Here is a 22522-nt window from a genome sequence, read left to right on the forward strand (position 1 = left end):
ATGTCTATGTTGGGGCCGATTGCAACACTTAATACGTTCTACAAGTATGGTCACTTGTATTGACTAAACACCATTTTGTTTCAAGTTCAAAACTTGGCTAATACACACATATATACACTAGTAAAGCATCCTCTCCCTTTCCATCAATTTAACACATGCATTACTCATTAATATACAAAAATTATATTCGGCCTTAGCACACAACTTGCTAGCCGATTCTTCTCCATCTAGCAACCAATGCACATATGTGCTCATTCGTTAGAGTCTACTTCATCTAACAACAACCATATTTTTCCCTTCTACTTCCTACCATGGCCGAATGCATCACAACACCATACCATTTCAATTTTTGGTCATGGTTAAACAAAGAACTTAATGTCTCACTCAAAAATGCTAAAAAGAAGATTCAAGAATCATCAATCCACCATCACATGCACCATTACAAAGCTTCACTTTTAGCATGCAAATGATATCAACACAAATCCACCTTAGCCGAATATCATCTCCATCACATAGTAAAGATTTGAACCATGGGCTAGTTAGAACTCAAGCTAACTACTAAAATATACATGAATCTCATGGAGCAACCTCAAACATACCTTAGCCTAGTTACATGCATGGCCGAACCTCTTCAACATTTCCTCCTTTCTTTCCTTTTGAGTTTCGGTCAAGGATGTTCAAGGATGAACACACATTTTTTTTTCTTTGTTTTCTTTCTTCCATTCACGGCAAAGGGGGGGCATGGATGAGACTATTTTTTTTTCATCACTCCTCCCTTTCATTATTTAATTACCATGCTCATTATTTTATTGTTTCCTCCCATGATGCACCAACACAACATGTCTATGACATGTCTTGCCCATCACACTTGGTCTACCATACTACCATCCATTAATAACATTATCACAAGAGGAAACAAAATGGAACGAGGCTAGTTACTCCATCCATACCGAACCATACCATAGTTCCTTAAACCTATCGGTTCAATCTCATACCAAGTCATGCATTCACATTCCATATACTAATCAATAGAATATTTGAGGCATTTTCATACATCATTTTATTTTCGTTACAATCATACAACTAAATGACCTTTCACCTATTCCACGATAAATCTTATGTACGTGACTTCAATTATAATTGTCACATAGGTTCAAACTTACCAAGCTCAACTCCAAATATAAACATAGCGCCTATTAGTCATGAACTCAAGGTACTTACCCGATCCGCTGTCCGTGATCAACTCAATAATGTCGCACACTTAGTGCCCATAGTGATTCAAAAATATATATTAAGTCCGCACACTCAGTGCTATATAATCAACTCGCACACTTAGTGCTATATAATCAAACTCGCACACTTAGTGCTGTACAATTTAAACCCGCACACTTAGTGCCAATCTCATGATCATAAATGTTTATACCCGCACACTTAGTGCCGAGATCAACAACTCAATACATCTCACCTCTTTTCTTTTCATTCAACACTTTCATCACCACATGCATACATGTATATAAATTTATCATTCCATTCGGCATAATTACATAGACATTATGTCTATTTAGATCAATACAAAATATATGCTTGGTGACTTACTTTGTGTTGGGTAAGACGGTTCCAACTCGGCTACTCGATGATCTTTTCTTTGCTTTTGCTTGATTCTCCTCCTTTAACTCCTTGAGCTTAATCAATAAATCAACTAGTTTAACCATCTTGCTAAACATTCATAATTCAATTACACATGCATATGTATGTTTGTATATTCGGCAACCATCCTCACTAATTACCCATTTAGTCGATTATACACATAATTAAAGGTAACATCACGAATGGGCATACTTATGTATATATACATATATATGTATATATATATATACTTCGGAATGGGCATCACAATTAGATTTAACACCACCTTCATACTCAATTAGATGGCCGAATGCATGTATATATGCACAATGTCAACTATAACATTATTTAAACACCTAATTTCATCTCATGAACACTCGACCCATTTTTACCCCATATGGCCGAATGTGTAAGATTACATTCAACACCACCGATGTACTTAATTAGGTGGCCAAATATACCAAGTTAGACTTGACATTATACGTCACAAGAACTCTAATTTAATTTGTCAATTGCTTGGCCAAGAACTCACAAGTGCCTTATCTACAACCTATTCGGCCTTACTACTTAAACTTAGCCTTTCATACACTTATCTCTATTGTTTTAGAAGGCCGAATCCTTATGTGTTCCAACATCTAGCTTACTCAATTCAACACATCAAAACGACATTTAGGCCGATTTTGCAAGCACACAAGCCTTTGACCGAATGTCCTTGACCTCTAGTCACCTAAATTTTTATTCTTTAAAACTCATCCAACTCATATTTTTCGTTGACAACCTCCTTAACTTCAATTTATTCACATCTTTAATCATGCTACATTCGACCATTATTTAACAATAATTCATGTATCCTTTTTATTAAACACTCAAAATCAACCATCTTCATACCTCATCACCAAAGACATCAAAATACCAACCAAGAATGTAACATTCATGGCCAAATATCATCTCCATCAATTAACAAAATTTGAACCATGGCTAGGTAGATTTCAAACTTACAACTTAAAATATACATGAATCTCAAAGAATAATATCAAACATACCTCAATCTAGTTACATGCATGACCAAACTTCTTAGAAACTTTTCCCTTAGGCACCGAATATTCAAGAGCTTCTTAATCAACTTAAAGGTGACCAAATGCCTTAACTTCAATTTCTTCTTTTTCTTTCTTTAGGTACGACAATTGTAATAAGGAAAAGGATGAACACTCCTTCTTCCTCCCTTATTTTATTCATCTTTTTCCTTTTTAATTCCTTTCTTTTATTTATTCTAATTTACTTACCAATATTAAATAATAAACAACATAAACTTGCAGGAATGGAACCATGCTTGGCCGGCCACTTAACATGAATTGGGCACTTTGACATGCAAACCCAAACTTTCCTATTTTAATACTATTTGGTCCTTACTTATTTACCTATCATAATTTTCCAAGTCTCTCAACTAGATCCTTTCAAGCAAAATTCACATTCCTAATATAAAATTAAAACATCAAATTTTTATACAAGTACTATCACACATATAAGATATGCAAATAAAATTTTAACTAAATTTTATGACTCGATTTTGTGGTCCCGAAACCACATTCCGACTAGGGTCGAATTAGGGCTGTCACAAACCTCTCTTAACCAGAACTCACACTTACTGAACTTAGCATATAACTGCTTATCCCGTAAAATTTGCAACAGTAATCTCAGGTGCTCAGCATGTTCGGTCTCATCTCTTGAATAGACCAAGATGTCATCAATGAACACAACTACAAACCGATCCAAATATGGTCTGAAGATCCGATTCATCAAATCCATAAATACCGCAGGGGCATTAGTGAGCCCAAACGGCATCACTAAGAACTCGTAGTGACCATATCTCGTTCTGAAGGTAGTTTTGGGTATGTCCGAATCTCGAATTCGCAACTGATAATAGCCCGATCTCAAATCTATTTTTGAGAACACTAAGGCTCCCTTTAGTTGATCAAACAAATCATCAATACGCGGAAATGGATATTTATTCTTTATCGTCACTTTATTCAGTTGACGATAGCCAATGCACAACCTCATGGTTCCGTCCTTCTTTTTCACAAACAATACTGGTGCACCCCAAGGTGAGAAACTTGGTCGGGCGAAACCTCTATCCGTCAATTCTTGCAACTGAGCTTTCAACTCTTTTAACTCGGTTGGTGCCATACGATATGGAGCTATCGAAATCGGCGTAGTCCCAGGTACAAGCTCAATACCAAACTCTATCTCCCGAGCAGGTGGTAAACCCAGTAATTCTTCAGGAAAAACATCCGGGTATTCACAAACCACCGGCACAGATTCGGGTTTCTTTTCTAATTCTTTGTCATCAAGTACATACGCAAGGTATGTTTCGCACCCTTTTCTTACATATTTCTGGGCCAACATTGCTGATATTACAGCTGGCAACCCCTTAAGTCCGTAGACTCAACTCGGATTATCTGTTATTTGCGCACCTCAAATCAATAGTCTTGCTTTTGCAATTCACAACCGCATCATGCGCGGTCAACCAATCCAAACCAAGAATAACATCAAATTCATCAAACGGCAAAAGCATCAAGTCTGCCGGAAAACAAGAACCTCGAATTACTAGGGACATTTCTTACACACTTTGTCGACAAGCACGTAACGACCCAAGGGATTTGACACCCGAATTACGAACTCAGTAGACTCAATAGGTAAAGTCTTACTGGATGCTAAGGTTTCACATATGTAAGAATGAGTAGAACCGGGGTCAATCAAAGCAATTACATTAGTATCAAAGAGAGTAAAAGTACCGGTAATAACATCAGGCGAAGAAGCATCCTCGCGGCACGTATAGCATAAGCTCTAGCAGGCGCACGAGCCTCGGATCTGGTCGTAGCATCTCTAGATCCTCTCTGACCACCGCTAGCATTGCCCGTATTTCTAGATGGTCTACCTCGAGCAGTGGTAGCACTCGGTTTCCCACTCTGATTTACATTCTGTTCAGACAACCTCGGGCAATCTTTAATGAAGTGGTCATCTGATCTGCACTTGTAACAGGAGCGGTCAGGGAATCTACAACTCCCCGAATGCCATTTACCGCAATATCGACATTTCGTTCTATCTCGACGTTCATTCCCAACACTGGCGACCGAAGTGCCTCGTGTACCTACAGGGGGACGATCACGATCTCGTCTAAAAAGGCCGAAGTGCCTCTAGACCGGCCCACATCATCTCGAAATTTCTTCGATGCCTGTTGAAGAGACTTTCCCGAGGATCTTTTACGAAACTCTCCAGTTCCCACATCAACTTTTTGTTTTTCTTTTCCAAGCTCTTCGGCTTTACAAGCTCGCTCGACAAGTACTACGAACTCTCGTATTTCAAGAATGCCAACGAACATTTTTATATCTTCGTTCAGCCCATCCTCGAAGCGTTTACACATGATAGCCTCGGACGAAACACATTCCCGGGCGTATCTATTAAGTCTAACAAATTTTCGCTCGTAATCAGTAACTGACATAGAACCTTGCTTAAGCTCAAGAAATTCCTTCCGCTTTTGATCAACAAATCTCTGACTGATATACTTTTTCCGAAACTCAGTTTGGAAAAACTCCCAAGTTACTTGCTCTCGGGGCACAACAGAAGTCAGAGTACTCCACCAATAGTAGGCAGAATCACGTAGCAAGGAGATAGTACACTTTAGGCATTCATCGGGTGTACAAGATAGCTCATCGAGTACCCGGATAGTGTTGTCCAACCAAAATTCAGCTTGCTCGGCATCGTCGCTATCCGTAGCTTTAAATTCAGTAGCCCCATGTTTTCAGATTCTGTCAACTGGGGGCTTATTTGACCTTATTTGGTCAGTTACCGGAGGTATTGTAGGTGCAGGGGTGGTATTTGTCGGGAATGGAGGTTGTGGAACAGCCGTATTAGTTCGAATGTATTGGTTGAACCAATCATTCATCACGCTATAGAAAGCTTGTCTAGCTTCATCATTCGGGTTACTAGCATTAGGTTGAGAGTCCACCGGCGCTGTCCCTTGTGCGGGAGCAGGCACTACACTCTCAAGATCATCAGCTACCGCTCGGTCGGGATCGGGATCCATTACTATAAATAAACACATTGCAAATGTCAGAAATCACCACACTATCAAATAATCACATAAAATGGCATGTATAGCTAGACCCAACGCATTACGGTAGTCCTAGAATCGACTAAACCGTAGCTCTGATACCAATAAAATTGTAACACCCCGTACCCGAGTCCGTCGCCGGAGTCGGACACGAGGGGTTTGCAGACTTAAATCACTTCTTTGCACAATCCATTTTAAAATTTTCCAGGCAAGCTGGCTAACTGCGTCACTGTCACCTTAAAAATCATATCTTGAGTTTCACAACTCGAAAATCAGTTTCATGATTTTTCCCTGAAACTAGACTCATATATGCATCTAAAAATTTTTTCTAGAATTTTTGGTCGAGCCAATTAGTACAGTTTATTAGTCAAAGTCTCCCCTGTTACAGGGATCGACTACACTGACACTTGCGCATTACGACTTGGATATCTCCCTGCACAGAGCTTCAATACTGATGCCATTGGTTTCTATAGAAACTAGACTCAGATAGGAATCTATACATATATGGATGACTCCTAATTATCTCTGGTTAATTTATAATGAATTTCCAAAGTCGGAACAGGGAATCCAGAAACCGTTCTGGCCCTGTCTCACGAGAACCTGAATATCTCTTAACATACTGTCCATATGATCGTTTGTTACTTTCCTATGAAAATAGATTCATCAAGGTTTGTTTAAATAATTTATTCACTATTTAATTCCATTCCTACTATTTTTAGTGATTTTCCAAATCTACATCACTGCTGCTGTCAGCATCTGCCTTTAAGGTAGACTTTACCTATTTCATAGTTTCCATGATTCAACTAGCCCTTTTAGCATAAATAGCACAAATTATGATAGTGATTAACCATTCCCATGGCCAATCCTTGTTAAGCATATCCACACCTCTCAATAACCATATCCATACCAAATGATTATAACATTATACTCAAACATATATAAGCCATTTTCGCATGGCTATCCAAAATTATACATGTCCAAAGGGTCCATGACCCACAACAAAAAGGGTAGTCCTATACATGCCATTTCAAAGTTCAACCAAAATTGTACCAAAAGGGGGCTTTGATAGTGTGGGCGACTTCGACTTCAAAATCCCGAGTCCGATAGCTGAAGAACCAAAATCTATAAAACAGAGAATCAAATAAACGGAGTAAGCAATTTATGCTTAGTAAGTTTTGAGCAAGGGATTCCAGCACAACAAAAGTATAGCATTCATATAGCTAAACGGATAATTTCATATGCACAAATTTTCGATATCATACTTACTTCACATTACCAACCCTTATGTTCATACACAAAAGATCAACTTAGCCAAAGGCCGGTAGCTCATTTATCAACTGAGCGAATACTTATTTGTAAGGGCTCAACTAATTCAAAGCACATACGAAACATACCTCAATGTTGGGATGTTACAAGCGTATTAACTGAAATTTTTACAGCAAGATCATTCATTCCCAAATCACGTACCTTCGGAATTTAACCGGATATAGCTACTCGTTCAAATGCCTTCGGACATAGCCCGGTTATAGTAACTCACACAAATGCCTTCGGGACTTAGCCCGGTTATAGTAACTCACACAAATGCCTTCGGGACTTAACCCGGATTTAGTAACTCGCACCAATGCCTTCGGGCTTAGCCCGGAATTAGTATCTCGCACAAATGCCTTCGGATCTTAGTCCGGATATGGTCACTTAGCACAAAGCCTTCGGGACTTAGCCCGGACATCATTCGAATAACCATGCACATTTAACAATAAATCATGACACATTCGTATTTCATTTTCATTAGCAAAACTCAAACACAAGACACTTATCACTCTTGCAATTTCGGCTCAATAGCCACACACAAGGAGCATGATTTTGATTTGCTTAAAACATGATCTAATGAAATCATAATTTAAGCTCGATTACTCAAGAACTTACCTCGGATGTTGTCGAACGATTCCGATGGCTATTCGACCACTTTTTCCTTCCCTTTATCGGATTTAGTTCCCCTTTGCTCTTGAGCTTAATTAAACAAATAAATTGATTTAATCATTTGAGCATCGAAAAGAGGAACACAAGGCACTTAGCCCATATTTATACATTAGACATTAAAGTCACATATGTACGGAATCACGAATCGAATTCAACATACTAGCTAATATTTCCCCTTAGCCGAATTTTCTAAGTCAAGCTAAAGCCATCAATAGGCTACCTATGGCCGAACATACACATAACTTATGTACTTATTCATGTGGCCGAACATACATGTCTATGTTGGGGCCGATTGCAACACTTAATACGTTCTACAAGTATGGTCACTTGTATTGACTAAACACCATTTTGTTTCAAGTTCAAAACTTGGCTAATACACACATATATACACTAGTAAAGCATCCTCTCCCTTTCCATCAATTTAACACATGCATTACTCATTAATATACAAAAATTATATTCGGCCTTAGCACACAACTTGCTAGCCGATTCTTCTCCATCTAGCAACCAATGCACATATGTGCTCATTCGTTAGACTCTACTTCATCTAACAACAACCATATTTTTCCCTTCTACTTCCTACCATGGCCGAATGCATCACAACACCATACCATTTCAATTTTTGGTCATGGTTAAACAAAGTACTTAATGTCTCACTCAAAAATGCTAAAAGAAGATTCAAGAATCATCAATCCACCATCACATGCACCATTACAAAGCTTCACTTTTAGCATGCAAATGATATCAACACAAATCCACCTTAGCCGAATATCATCTCCATCACATAGTAAAGATTTGAACCATGGGCTAGTTAGAACTCAAGCTAACTACTAAAATATACATGAATCTCATGGAGCAACCTCAAACATACCTTAGCCTATTACATGCATGGCCGAACCTCTTCAACATTTCCTCCTTTCTTTCCTTTTGAATTTCGGTCAAGGATGTTCAAGGATGAACACACATTTTTTTTTCTTTGTTTTCTTTCTTCCATTCACGGCAAAGGGGGGGCATGGATGAGACCATTTTTTTTTCATCACTCCTCCCTTTCATTATTTAATTACCATGCTCATTATTTTATTGTTTCCTCCCATGATGCACCAACACAACATGTCTATGACATGTCTTGCCCATCACACTTGGTCTACCATACTTGTCATGGCCGGCCACTACTAATTAGGGGGGGAAATTGACATGCAAGTCCCCCCTTTTTATTTCATGCACCAATAGATCCTTATGCTTTGACCTATCACATTTCAAAATTTTCTCACATAAGTCCTATTTACTAAAATTCACCCACAATTAAACAAAATTCAAACACGAAATTTTCACACATGCACATGTACATATAATGAGCATCAATTATGACGGTTAATTATTTTTATGACTCGGTTTAGTGGTCCTGAAACCACTTCCCGACTAGGGTCACATTAGGGCTGTCACAAACGTATTATACCCAGGTAAAATATGAAGGAAAAATGCTTGAAGTTCAAGCCTTTAGCTACTATCAAGAATGAAGAACAGAACTTAGAATTTTTAGAAGGCAAAGGAAGAATGTAGCATATGAAAGAAAATCTGATGATTTCATTTACATAAACAATGGTCTATTGCCAATACATAAATCAAGCTTTTAGCTTGTCAAAATCAACATGTGGTCAACTAATCTACACCAACTACCACTAATACATTGGAACTTACAAAACTAAACTTGTACATGAAAGAAAAGCTGATTAACAGCTCATTCATACGTCAATCTTCTACCTGATGTAGTTCAATATGAACCAAAAAGAGTTACATTGACTAAAACAACAAAATGAACAAAAACAGATTGCAGCATTTGGTTCGACAGCTTCTGGTCTTGGCCTACTCTGCATGATCGGATGACTGGTGCTTGAGCTGCATGGAGGGCCACATTCTAACACTCCTCCTTGGACTCTATGCTGCTAACTCCAAGTTCTTTCCTTAACTTGATAAATCTTGAAGTACTTAGGCCCTTTGTGAAAATGTCAGCAACTTGGTCTTCTGAATTGCAATGAACCAGCTCTATTTCTCGAGCTTGTTCCATCTCCCTTACTACATGCAATTTAATGTTGAAGTGTTTGGTTCTACCATGGAAGACAGGATTCTTTGCAATTGCAACAGCAGACATGTTATCACAATAAATCTCTGTTGCTTCCTTTTGATATAGGTTTAAATCACCAAGGATTTTCCTAAGCCAGATGGCTTGGTTTACTGCTCCAGCAGCAGCCACATACTCAGCTTCTGCTGTTGACTGAGCAACAATTGATTGCTTCTTGGAGCTCCAGCAAAACATAGCTGAACCAAGGGTAAAGGCATACCCTGAGGTACTCTTCAAGTCATCTTTTGATCCAGCCCAGTCACTATCAGTATAACCAATGAGTCTTAGATCTTTTGCCTTGCTGTAATGCATGCCATAGTTCAGGGTACCTTTGATGTACCTGAGGACTCTTTTTGCTGCTCGAAAATGGTCCTCATTGCAACAGTGCATAAATCTTGATAATAGACTCACTGCAAACATTATGTCAGGTCTTGTGGCTGTTAAGTACAACAAGCATCCAACCAGGCTTTTACAGGTTGTCTCACAAACCTTTTCTGAGTTGCTTTGACTTGTTAATCTTTCTCCAACAGCAACTGGAGTGCTTGTTGCTTTACAATTCTGCATTGAGAATTTTTCCAGAATCTTTATAGCAAAAGTTCTTTGACTAAGAAAGAATCCAGCCTGTGATTGTGTCACTTCCATCCCTAGAAAGTAGGTCATTTCTCCAAGATCAGACATCTCAAACATTTGATGCATTTTGGTTTTGAAATTAGTAAGTATGGCTTGATCTCCTCCTGTAACCAATAAGTCATCAACATACACAGACACAATAAGCTGTGTTTTACCGTTTTCCTTTTTGACATATAGAGTAGGCTCACTGAGGCTTCTTTCGAATCTAAAACCAACCAAATAACTGTCAATTCTACTATACCAGGCTCGAGGAGCTTGTTTTAACCCATACAAGGCCTTCTTCAGCCTGTAGACCATGTCTTCCTTGTGTGGCACTTTGAAACCTTCAGGTTGCTCCACATATATCTCCTCTTCTAGGTAACCATTTAGAAAAGCTGATTTTACATCAAGCTGATGGACTTTCCACTCCATTTGAGCTACTAAGGCAACCAACAGCCTGATAGTGTCTAGCCTGGCCACTGGTGCAAATGTTTCCATGTAGTCTAGGCCATACTTTTGGCTAAAGCCTTTCACAACTAGCCTGGCTTTGACCTTGTTTAGGCTCTCATCTGTATTCTGCTTGGCTCGATAGACCCATTTTACTCCAATAACTTTCCTGTTGTCTGGCCTAGGAACCAGTTCCCATGTCTGGTTCTTCTCTATCATGGCTATCTCATCAGACATTGCCTGTCCCCAACCTTCATGTGCTTCAGCATCTTCAAAGCAGCCTGGTTCTTCTTGTGAAACATGTGCCCTCTCATAAACATCAGCTAATGTTCTTGTACCCCTGGCTGGTTCATCATCAACATCCATGTCAGGCTCATTTTGCTCAGAATCAAACCGATCAGTCATGAGTTCTTCAGAGGTGGCTTCAGGTTGATTTCTTTCCCAATTCCAATATGCATTCTCATCAAATACTACATCCCTACTTACTTGAACTTTGTTGGCTGAGGGATCCAAGATCCTATAACCTTTTTTATAGAGCTATAGCCTACCAGAATACCAGGTTTGGCTCTTTTTGACAGCTTGTCTCTCTTTATAGCTGGTATGTGAGCATAGCATAAGCAACCAAACACCCTTAGGTGCTGTACTGAAGGTTTGAATCCAAGCCAGCCTTCGAATGGAGTCTTTTGTTTTAAGGCTTTGGTTGGAAGCCTGTTTTGTAAGTAGACTGCAGTGTTAACTACTTCAGCCCACAAATTTTTAGGCAATTTCTTCTCAAACAAGAGACATCTAGCCATATCCAATAGGCTTCTATTTTTTCTTTCACTGACCTCATTCTGTTGAGGTGTATAAACATTTGTTAACTGGTGTTTGATGCCAGCATCATTGCAGAAGGCTTGGAACTGGGCTAAAGTGTGCTCAGCCCCATTATCTGACCTAATGGTCTTTATCTTGCAGCATGTTTCTGTTTCTACTGCAGCTTTGAACTTCATAAACACTTGAGCAACCTCAGACTTATACTTCAAAAAATAAACCCAGCAGTATCTGGTAAAATCATTAATGAAGAGAATAAAGTACCTATTGCCACTAAGTGACTCAGTTCTTATGGGGCCACAAACATCAGTGTGCACTAATTCCAGCTTGCTGATGCTCTCCAGGTGATGTTTGCAGGAAATGGAAGCCTAGCTTGCTTTCCCATCTGACAGACTTGACAAACATCTTCATTCTGAACTGTCTTGGTGAAGTTTTCAACCATTTCCTTACTGACCATCCGAGCCATAGACTTAAAGTTGGCATGACCAAGTCTTTGATGCCAAAGCTTGGTATTTTCTGTTGAAGCTGTATAGGCTGTGTGTGAGTCACCTGACCAGTCAAATTCAAAACATTTGTCACTCATGGTGACTGTCATAAGGCTTGATCCATTTGGATCAGTGATTTGGCACTCTTGACCCTTGAACACAACAGAGTAGCCCTTTACAAGCAGTTGAGCAATGCTGAGAAGATTTCTATCAATTTCAGGTACCAACAGCACATTTTTGATGATCTTGTCACCTATGGCAGTGCATATCAGCACTTCTCCTTTGCCTTCAGCATTTATGAACTGACCATTTCCAATTTTCACCCTGGTTTTGCAACTTTTGTCCAAGGTTTTGAAAATTGTTGCATCTGGTGACATGTGATTGGTGCAGCCACTGTCCAGCAACCACCCTTTTGAGCCTTTGTTCTGACCAGCTAGACATGACACAGCAAAGACCTGCTCCTCATGGTCACTGGTGTCTTCAGCCACTCGACCTTCTTCACCCTTGTGTTGTGGTTGGTTTTGGCCAGGTTTGCCTTTTTCTTTGCATACCCTCTCAACATGGCCTTTCTTCTTGCAGTGTTGACACACAACATCTGGCCTGAACCAGCATCTGGCCTTTGGATGACTAGGTCTTTTACAAAATCTGTAGAGTCGATCTCCTCCTCTTGCAGCATCAGGCTTAGGCCTGTTTTTCCAGTTCTTCTTGCCCTTATAGGCAGTGGTACTTGAGGTTGCTTTAGCTTTGGCTTGAAAAGCTCCCTCCTGGTGCTCCTCCATTCTACTGGCTCTCCTTTGTTCTTGTGCATACAGAGCATTTATCAGCTCTGTTAAAGTGATGCTGGTTAAGTCTCTTGAGTCCTCTAAAGAGGATATTTTTGCCTCATACCTTTCTGGTAAGGTAGAGAGCACTTTCTCCACAATCCTTACTTCACTAAAATGCTCACCAAGGAGCCTTATGCTGTTTACTACAACTATAATTTTGTCTGAATACTTCTTGACAGTTTCCTCTTCCTTCATCTTTAAGTTCTCGAACTCCCTTCTCAGGTTCAACAACTGCTGCTGTCTTGTCCTCTCAGTGCCTTGGAACTCCTCCTTAAGCTTGTCCCAGGCCTGCTTTGGAGTCTCACAAGCCATGATCCTGGTGAAAATAACATCAGAAACACAGTTCTGAATGCATGACATGGCCTTGTGCCTTTTGGTCCTCTCATCTGCATGTTGTCTAATTTGAGCCACTGTTGGATTGGCTCGAAGTGGAGCTGGCTCGACATTAGTGTTGACAACTTCCCACAGATCAAAGGCCTGGAGGTAAGTCCTCATCTTGACAACCCATATGTGGAACCCCTCACCATTAAAAACTGGTGGTGCTGCAGGAGAAAAACCTGATGAAGCCATTTAATTTTCAACAACAGGTCCTCTAAGATGAAAGCTCTTGATACCAATTGTTGGAGTTTCAACACACTTTAACCGGGTAAAGTAAGAATTTCAAATAGAGCACCAGCAGCAACGTATTATACCCGGGTACAATATGAAGGAAAAATACTTGAAGTTCAAGCTTTTAGCTACTGTCAAGAATGAAGAACAGAACTTAGAATTTTTAGAAGGCAAAGGAAGAATGGAGCATATGAAAGAAAATCTGATGATTTCATTTACATAAAAAATGGCCTATTGCCAATACATAAATCAAGCTTTTAGCTTGTCAAAATCAACATGTGGTCAACTAATCTACACCTACTACCACTAAGACATTGGAACTTACAAAACTAAACTTGTACATGAAAGAAAAGTTGATTAACAGCTCATTCATACATCAATCTTCTACCTAATGTAGTTCAATATGAACCAAAAAGAGTTACATTAACTAAAACAACAAAATGATCAAAAACAGATTGCAGCACTTGGTTCAACAGCTTCTGGTCTTGGCCTGCTCTGCATGATCGGATGACTGGTGCTTGAGCTGCATGGAGGGCCACATTCTAATAGTACCATTTGGAAAAAAAAAGTCATTCTGTTGTAATTTTAACCAGACTACTCAAGTATGTGTTTTGTCACAGGATTCAACAGACAACGGAACAAAAACCAAAATAAAGAAAGTAATAAGAGATTTTGCATACAATAATTTGTTAATGCATATAGGAAACAATTTTACTCTGTCAAGACTTGTTTAGTGAATGATTCTTATTCAAAAATCTTTCATATTACCTATTGGTTTAAACCCAATCTACCCTTACACAAAGAAGTAATTGTAACCCCAACACCAACCCCAATAATTACAAATCACTCACCCCAACAAACCTCACTTACATCAATATAAACTCCAATAAAAGCCTAACACAAGTGCAAAAATACCAAATAGTCTATTTATAAGCTAAAATTGACATCTTTTCCAAATAGTCTTGGTAAATAAATCCCTCAATTTTACTTTGAATATATCTTCTTGAATTATCTCTAATAATTATCCCAAAATAAAGTACAATTAATCTCGTTAAAATCAACCCATAAATAAGCCAAGATACGTACAAAGGATCAGCATAAGTCTTATCCACAAAGTTAAGTAAATCTCAACTTCTTTAAAATTTCAAATTCAACCATGACTCTATGATGGTCGTGAAATTAACTATAAATTCGACTAAGGCAAGTGCACCTATCGAATAGTAGTATAGTTCTGGTGAGATCGGAAATATCGTATCCACGAGGACTAAAAGTACTAGTAATTACTATCTTTTTTATTATCTAGCCTAATAATTTAAATGTATTTTTAAACTAAAACTAATCATCTAATTAACTAAGATTACGACAAAGATGAAGTTTGGAAAATACTTTAGGAGAAACCGATAGAGAAGACAATACTCAAGGAAGAATCCTCCTAGACTTCATTTATTATTTCTAAATTAGACAATTTATTCACTTATCTTAATCCGTAGAAATCCCTAATTTATGTTAATATCTCTCTCGAGACTAAGAACAACTGACTTTAGGTTGATTAATTGAAATCTCCTTCTAATTAAAAACCCTATTGTCGCATTAACTCGATCTATGGATTCCCTTATTAGATTTGACTCTAATCTGGCATATTTATGTCATCCTATCTCTAGGATTGCATTCAACTCCACTTAATTATGAATGATCTACTCTTAAACAGGGACTTTTGCTCCACTGAATAAGCACATCAAAACCTGAATTTGGAATATTAAAACAAGAATTTAGAACTCACAATTAAGAATAAGAATAAGTCTTTATCGTATAATTCAGATAATAATAAGATTTGTCATATGTTTCATCTCCCTTAGATATTTAGGGAATTTAGTTCATAATAATAATGGAAACATCTCAAAGTTTGGAAAACAACAAAACATAAAGAACCCAAAGAACTTCTGGGAAATTGGATGGAAGTCTTCAGTCTTGATGTAGATCCTGACTCCAAGATATTATGATGGCTTTTCTTGAGTACTTTCTACCTCAAACTCTGTGTGTCCTTCTAATCCTCTTCTAGGGCATTTATATAGACTTTTGAATGCCAAAATTAGCCCAAAATAAGCCTTTTCTGAGTAGAAATAGACTTGGTCTCGAGAGGGACACAGCTGTGTGCCACGCCTGTATGAAGATGCTCAGGCCGTGTGCAATTCTGACTTGGATTAATGTCGACACTGCCAGGACACACGGGCATGTGTCTACCCGTGTGTCACACACGGGCGTGTGGATCGCCCGTGTAGAAGTGCCTAGGCCGTGTGAAACACTGATTTAGGCCCAATTTGTCTGGTTTTTGCCCGTTTCTCGCTCTTTTTGTTATCTTGAGCTTTCTGAGTATAAAACATGAAATTAAAGGATTAAGATCATTGAATTCAGTAAAACCAAGGAAAAACCATTCATAAATATGCTAAGCATGGGGTAAAAATATGTATATATTACGGTTTATCACTCTGATTCACAATAAATCCCATCCATAAATCACGTTCTAGAAGTTCATTTCCTTATGGAATCATCACATAAAAAAGCTCAAGTCACACAAGTTAATAAAACACTCAGGTCATTCCAATGTCTTGACTAATCAGATCTTAATCAAGTGACTGGTCTCAACCATCAAATTTTGAATGCTTGGACAACCTTGGTCTTAATATTGCTAAACCATCTCTTCCTATTGCAAGGCCACGGTTGCCACCTTTGGGGAGTAAATGAAAGAGAGAGAAAGAGAAACACAGTGATGTTACAAGGAATAAAATAAAGTAATAATTTTATTACCCACATTTTTAGTGAAAAATAAAATCTCAGCTCGTAAGGTTGATTTGATCATTTGTACTCTATTTTTTATTGCCACAAAATATTATGTTAGTTAAAATGTATTTTAAATATTTTTCAAAAAAAAAGGATATTAATTGTTGTATTGTGCCAGTCGATACTATTTAAAATGTATTTTAAATATTTTTCAAAAAAAAGGATATTAATTATTGTATTGTGCCAGTCGATACTATTTGCATTGGCCCCTATGTATATCCATTTTGGAGAGTGTTTTCAATCATAAGGAATTGTTGTGGAAGCAAAAGGCTTGTTGTGACTAGCTTCATTTTGGTGATCGTAATACTAAATATTTCATATTCATATGATTCAGGGGAGAAAGTTAAATCGTATTACTGCTCTAAAGGTTGGTAACGGTGAATAGTCCTTTGATTAGGATACTCTTCAAGCTAAGGCTGTTGGTTTTTTTTAGAAACTTCATGGAGAAGTCCTGGAACGCATGAATAGGACTCTATCTGGCATTTTTCCTTGTCTTAACTCTTCGGACATTTTTTTTTCAAATAAGGCTATCAAAAATGAAGAAATTAAGCTGATAGTGTTTGACATGGTGTCTTTGAAGGCCTCGGGAAATGATGGCTTCCATGTTTTATTCTTTCAAAATCAATGGGATGTTGTTGGTAATGATGTTTGTGAGTGGGTCAAAAGGTTGTTTACAGGTAAAGCCATTGATCTGGACTTGAATAATACTTTGATAGTTCTCATCCCCAAGTTAGCGAATCCTGAAAACTTTTCTCAATTTCGACTGATCAGTCTATGCTCTATTCTCTACAAATTGGTCATGAAGGTTATTGCTAACCGTTTTAAGATAATTTTTCCTAATTTTATTACAGAAGAGTGGGCTGAGTCACCATATTCGGATACTAGATGTTGCAACACTTAAACACTTCATCAAATTTTATGCAACAGACGTAAATTATTTCTATACTTACATCATAATACTTATATACCGTTCTTTGATGTAAAAGAGAATATCCAATAATTACATTAACTTATTAGTCAGTGTACAACCTACAACATAATATTTTGTTAAAAATAGACTTTTTAAGGCATGTTATACTATATGCCATACTCCTAATATGTCATTTGTATACATATTCGCCCAACTTTCCGTTATCTTGGCGTACTGCTAGCTTGATCTCCTCATGGCGAACTCACTCTTATAGCGAAACCTGAAACATGACCAAACACTTGTAATTTCATGTGAACTTAGTGAGTTTTTAACACTAAATACCTTGAAGCTTTTCTGGTTGAACTCCACATCTTGAAGAATTTGGATCACACCTCTATCTTTGGCGAGTACTTTCATAATATAAAATATATTCTTATACACCAGCTTTCATAGTTAATGTAACAATTCTCACTTCATTTCTTGGCTGACCACAAATCTTATCAGATGATATATATATGTCACATCTCAACCAGGATGATCTGGATAGAAGGCATACAGAGATGAAGTTGTTTGTTCTAACGCACTCGAATAGTTAGTTCACCAAATTTTAACATATTATGAATTAATGTTGTGGAAAGTAGAGTATTCACCCATATGAGTACCTCAGATTTAATTCTCATAGTATTATTCAATTAAAGAAAAAAATCGACAAACTAAAAGTAAGCCTTCTGTAGGTTACCACAAAAACTATAGTGCACCTAGTTTCCCTGAGCACTTTGCCAACTAGGTTGGCAATGTGATATGGTTAGGAGTTAATTGAATTGTTAGGTCAAATAAAAATTCTACAGGCACTATAGCAAAATAGGTTTTTAGCCACATTTTTAGCGGCATTTGGATAAAAAACGCCGCTATAGATCGAGCATTAGCGGCACTTTTTGAAAAACGCCGTCATAGGTCGAGCATTAGCGGTGCTTTTTAAAAAATGCCGCTATAGGTCGACCATTAGCGGTGCTTTTTGAAAAATGCCACAAAAAAAATTAAGCACAACGCCGTCGTTTTATGTTAAGTATTAGCGGCGTTTTTTGAAAAACACTGCTATAGATCTAGCATTAGTAGCGCTTTCTGAAAAACGCCGCTATCGGTTGACCATTAATGGCGCTTTTTGAAAAATGCCACAAAAAAATTAAGCACGACGTCATCGTTTTATGTTGAGCTTTAGTGGCATTAGCAGCGCTTTTTGAAAAATGCCGCAAAAAATTAGTAAGAAACCGTCGTTTTATGTTGAGCTTTAGTGGCATTAGTGACGTTTTTTGAAAAACGCTGCAAAAAAACATTTTATCTGTCTATTTATTATATAAATGGTTTTTTTATATTAGTTAAAATACATTTTTTAATTGAATATTTAAATTCTTAAGAAAAAAATAATAACACGTAGAAAAAATTTGAAAATAAAAACATAAAAAAGAATTTGTTAAATGAAAAAAATTAAAATATTATTATTTAAAATAATTTTAAAGTTTTTTGGGTATATGAATTATTATTTTTTAATTTATATATTAAATAATTTCTTATATAATCGTAAAAAAGATAGTATTAGTTTTAAAATATTGAATTAAATTATCATTATAGTTTAGGGTTTATGATTTAGGGTATATAGTTTAGGCATTAAGGTTTAGGAGTTACTATTTTAAGGTTTATAGATTATGGGATTAGGGATTATGGTTTATGATTTATGGTTTATGGTTTAAGGGTTGGGGTTTAAGGTTTAGGTGTTGAGGGTTAAGGGTTAGGGGTTTAGGGTTTAGGGTTTATGTTTTATGATTTAGGGTTTAAGGGATAGAGGTTAGGGATTTAGGGTTTAGATTAATTAGTATTTTTTAATTTATATATTAATAATTTCTTATATAATTGTGAAATAGATAATATTAAATTTAATATATTAAAGTTATGATTATAGTTTAAATTATTTAAGAGATAATAGATAAACTTTATACATATTAAATAGTTTAGGATTTAAGGTTTACTTGAGATTTGTTAAATGATGAAATTTTATACAATCAATTAATGCTTTTATATTTAAAAATATTTAATTTAAACCATTTGATATATAAAAATATATAAAAAATTCAAATTTTATCTAATTCTTTTAAATATTACTTTAATTTTTAAAAAAATATTTATTTAAAATCGATATGAAAGATATAATAATTCAATATAAAAATTGTAAAAAAGTCAAGCATTAGCGGCTTTTATGATAAAAATGCTGCAAAAAATTAATTTACTTTAAACAAAACGACACCGTTTTGATATAAACGCTGCTAATTTTTTGTTTTGATTGAAACGACGCCGTTTTATTTCTCTCCCCCCAATTCCCTTTTCTTTCCTGATTCCCTTTTCTTTCTCAGCCATTCTCAGCCTCTACTTCTATTTCTCTCCCCCGATTCCCTTTTCTTTCCCAATTCCCTTTTCTTTGTCAACCTTTCTCAACCTATTCTTTTATTTTATAGCCAAAAAACTCGATTAGTCTCTCATTTTTTTAATAGGTAAAATGGAGAAAATAATATCCAAATAGACGGTCAAAAGTGCGAGAAAAAGAAAATTGGGTGCTGTTGTAGAGGATCGGGAAAATCCCAAAAATGTCTCATTTTTAAGGTGCAAAGAGAATTAGGGATTAGGGTTTGAATTAACAGGAAGCATAAACCTAAGCCTAAATGGTAAAGAAGAGAAAATAAATCTGAGTGGCTAGGTTCACCATCTTCCATGCTGCATCAAATTCAATGGCCTTTGCATTTTTTCTCAGTACTTTAAACCCAAACTTAAAGGTAAATTTTTCTCCTTATTTTTTTATAATGAAATATCATGCAAAGGTAAAGATGTGATTTTCCCCCTTTTTCCTTTTGGGCTTTATGATAAGTATGGATGGAAATTGATGGGTTAGCAATAGAGGAAGTGCATTTTAGAGGAAGGAAGTTTCAAGGAACTACTATTTCTCTTCCAAGTGGATATGCTAGTATTTTTTTTTTGTTGGATGAGGGTTTAATGGATTTTTGCAAGTTTGATTTTGTTGGAAAGATGATTTCTTCTCCTTGATGTTTGTTGACTGAAACTCTGAGTTGTAGTTGTGTGTTAGGAATATTGTTGGTTTAAGCTTGTGACATTGAAACTATTAACATTTTGGTGATAAGAAGTTTTTAGCCCATTGAATTTGAGGAAAAAATAGGGTAAGAAAAGGAAAATAGTTTGGAAATTTTATATGCTTCTCTGTTTACAGGGAAAATATTATGCAGAAAACAATGTGCAAGATTGTATTGTGTTGATTATTAGATTTTAGGAAGTTTCAGTAGGCTTCATACTCTAAATTTAATATTATTAATAGACATTTGATATAGTTTTAGCTTATCATTTCCTCTTTTTTCTTCTTCATTGTCTTGGTTAAAAAAACTATTTTGTTTAGGTTTCTACAATTCGATTTACTATTCTTCCTGAAGAGTTTTCATGTCTTTAATCTAGCTAAGCTTCTCATATCTAGGAGGTTTGTATGATGTCTATTTACTGAAGTTAACACAATTTGATTCAATCATACATTTTTGTTTTCTTTTATGTAAATTTGTTGGTTTTACTATTTCTGGTTGCTCTTGCAGGCTCAACTCTGGAAAGAGGAAAGCTTGTGATGTATCTGAAGGAAACTCAAACTATTGGGAAATGAAAGCCAAATTTGATTTCTCCGTCGGCAGTCTGCTGTTGTATCTCCCTCGACATATGCTATCAGTATATTGAAAGAGGACCCAAGGTACGTACTAGGATTTTCTTTTCTTTTTCCTTTCATTTCATATTTACTATTTTGATTTCTATGGTTAATGTTCATGATCTTGTATCTGTTTGCATTTTCTTTTTATTCATAGGCTAAATCAGGCTCCTTTTTGCTTGTTTAGACTCAATGGATTGATTTCAAGGGTTTCTTTGACTATGCAGATAGATGAACATGTGTAGAGGGAGATTATGAACCATAGGTCTTTGAAGCATCCAAATATAATTAGATTCAAAGAGGTAAACATCTATATAATACTGCTTTCACATTCTAAAGTTACTCCAACATTTACTTACTCAATACTTGTAATTATTATATTTTTACTTAAAAAAGTCTTTCTTCCAAAAAAATTATATCGAATTAAACCTAGGAATTCTGTTATGCAATTTTTGACTAAGCTTTCGCCATTTTTGAAACACAAAAACACAAATCCAATCATTTACACTCCCTTCATTCTGGCAATAGGGCGGTGGCTATGATCATCGTCAGCTCACAAATTTGTGGCCAAAATTAATACGTCAGCTGAGTAGAACTTCATGTAACACCCCATACCCATAACCCATGCCGGGGCAGAATACAAGGCATTACCTAACTTGATCTCATGCACACAACCAATCTCAAGTCACCAAGACTCGGTCCAAATTAAAACTTTTTTGATTTCTACCTTAATCTCCTCATTATGGGTCTATGAACCCCAAATCGACCATTGGAAGCTATTCGAGACTATCCTGGGTCCTTAAACCATCTATTAAACTTTTGCCTTTAAAACAGGGCAACAAGCCCGTGTGGAAGGGCAACATGCCCGTGTGACTTTCTTGACATGGTCGTGTTGATGGTCCGTGTGGCTCACATGACCTAAGCACATAGGGACACACCCGTGTCCTACTCCCGGGTGGAATTAATTTCTAATTCGAACCTACAGGGGTTTTCACACGGCCAGACACATGCCCGTGTCCCTCACACGGACATGACACGCCCGTGTCTTAGCTCGTATGTAAAAACATGGGTATTCTGTTTCTGATGTCAGCATCCTCAAAATGTCACATGGCCAAAGCACATGCCCGTGTACTAGGCCATGTCCTCCATACAACTGAGACACACGGTCGTGTCTCTACCCGTGTGTTTATTACCATGCATACTGACTTGAAATTTTTACGTGCAGGGGACACACGGCGAAACCACATGCCCATAGGGCAGACCGTGTGTCACACATAGCCTAGACACACAACCTACACAATAGCAATCAAACCAATACAAGAATAACTTATTTAACCCAATCAGCCATAATAGACTACATATCAATTATGCAATTACTCATGCATGAAAATAACATCATTTCATATAAATTA

General features: G+C 36.9%; 1 long non-coding RNA gene across 1 annotated transcript; it reads left to right on the plus strand.

Annotated features, from left to right (window-relative positions):
* The first annotated feature begins 19739 nt into the window (after positions 1-19739).
* On the plus strand, positions 19740-21407 carry LOC121231818 (uncharacterized). Its single transcript, XR_005929877.1, has 3 exons — positions 19740-20187; positions 21007-21155; positions 21338-21407. It is a non-coding gene; the product is annotated as an uncharacterized lncRNA (long non-coding RNA).
* Positions 21408-22522: the final 1115 nt, after the last annotated feature.

The sequence above is a fragment of the Gossypium hirsutum genome, chromosome A07 (assembly GCF_007990345.1).
Source record: "Gossypium hirsutum isolate 1008001.06 chromosome A07, Gossypium_hirsutum_v2.1, whole genome shotgun sequence".
In the NCBI taxonomy this organism is placed as follows: domain Eukaryota; kingdom Viridiplantae; phylum Streptophyta; class Magnoliopsida; order Malvales; family Malvaceae; genus Gossypium; species Gossypium hirsutum.